This window comes from Cervus elaphus, chromosome 18 (assembly GCF_910594005.1).
Source record: "Cervus elaphus chromosome 18, mCerEla1.1, whole genome shotgun sequence".
Taxonomy (NCBI): Eukaryota; Metazoa; Chordata; class Mammalia; order Artiodactyla; family Cervidae; genus Cervus; species Cervus elaphus.
In genome coordinates, this window is record NC_057832.1 from 44,791,663 (window position 1) to 44,793,604 (window position 1,942).

Genomic DNA, 1,942 nt, shown 5'->3' on the forward strand with positions numbered 1-1,942 from the left:
AACCAGAAGGTTCTTGTTATACTACTTTATCTCAGTTGCCTGGCAAAGACCCAAAGAATCATGTTTTAATGAAGTCCATCTTTGAGAGAATAATGGAACAAAACATGATTCTTCTTCACTTTTATAGAACTCATAAAGTATTTATGTTAAATAAATGAAGTGTAGGCACTGATATGGAGGCATTGTATGTCTGGGAGGCAAACAAAAAAAAAACAGATTTTATAAACACAAAAAGTTGGAAGGTTTGGTCTTGAAAAAATTGTGGATGTAAAACATCTGATAAGAACTGAAAGATTGAAGTTGGCTGAATTTAAGGTAGCTTATTCTTTTTCAAGACTGTATTTTTTAAAATAAAATTTGATATAGATTTTATCTCAGTGATTTCATAATTTAAATAAAAGATTTTAACTCTATAGCGTAAATATCTAATTTATGTTGAATACCTCAAATTATTTCTGAGGTTCTCTTTTGAATATATTGCATAGTTATAGAATGTAAACTTTTTAAGATTAGAAACCATATTTTATATGCTTTATATTTCGGATGCTAGCACAGTGCTAACAGAAAGCAGATATTTTATAAATATTTTATTAATGAGTAAAAATATTAGCACTTTTCATTCATTGATGATAAATCACTATGTCCAAGATTGACTGCTACTCAATGTTGCTTTCTTTTGAGAGGATAGTAATCCTATTCCTGATGATTCCTTTTATTTAAAGGAATATCCATAAGGCAACTCTCCCCATCTCTTTCTCTGTTATCATTTGTGCCTTCCCAAGAGTGAAGGAGTAACTTAACTGACAGGTGGCTTTGGGAGTAGGACCTGAGCTTGCTTTGCCAGTCCTTTTCTTACTCACTGCACTTTGGCATACATCTTTCAGTGTAGGTAGAGCAGGTAGCCAAGTTCTGGACAGTTGTTGAGCTTGGAGGTAAAGGCTTCAAAACCTGTGGTTTTGCTGCTCTGCCTAAACTGTACTGGTAAGTTTGTCCATTTTTTTGGGTGCAGATGAGACCTTCACCTAAGAACTAGGATTCTTTTTCATACATAAGTGATGATCTATATCTGCTCCATCAGTAATAAAACTGACAGCTTTATTTCTCTTCTTGTGATTCATCTACATTACTTGGTTCAGAATTCAGGCAGGAAAAAGTAGGTATTAAAAGTTCAACCCCTCAGTATGTGCATGCATTACTAACAATCAGAAAGGCAAGAGCCTTGAACTGATGGCTGCCACCTCTCCTACACATCCAGCACAGGATCTAGGCAATACAAGACTAACCACACCCCTTAAGAAGGGCAAAATGACCAACACACTCTGAAGAAATATACAGATGCTATCCATAAAAAACTCAGCCCTTGCACCAAAATTGTTAGACACATAGTCTCGAGAGGAATATTCCCACATAAATATATTCCTTCAAACCTGTGATAAAAAACTGTTTATCCTAAATTCATAGAGACAAAGTTAGGTAAACGAAAAGGCAGAGTGACCACTGCCAATTACAAGAAATAGAGAAATACCCTGAAAGGACAGATAATTAAACAGATTTCACCATTCTAATAGACCTTGACTTCAAAAAGGAGATAATAAAAATGCTAAATGAATTAAGAAAAATTATTGATAGAAATGCAGATCACCATAAAAAATAACTAGAAACTGTAAAGATAAACCAATCAGAAAAAGGCAAATCAATCGTGGAGATAAAAAATCAATGTAGAAGCAATGAATATCATACTGAATGACATTCAAGAAACATGTGATTTGGAAAATAGAATAATGAAACCACCCAATCAGAAAGCAGACAGAAAGGCAAATGAAACTAATGAAAGCAACATATGAGATCTATGGGACAGTGTAAAGCATGCCAACCTCCATATAATAGCATTTACAGAAGGAGAAAAGAGAGAGGGAGACTGAAAGGTATTTGAAGAAATTAT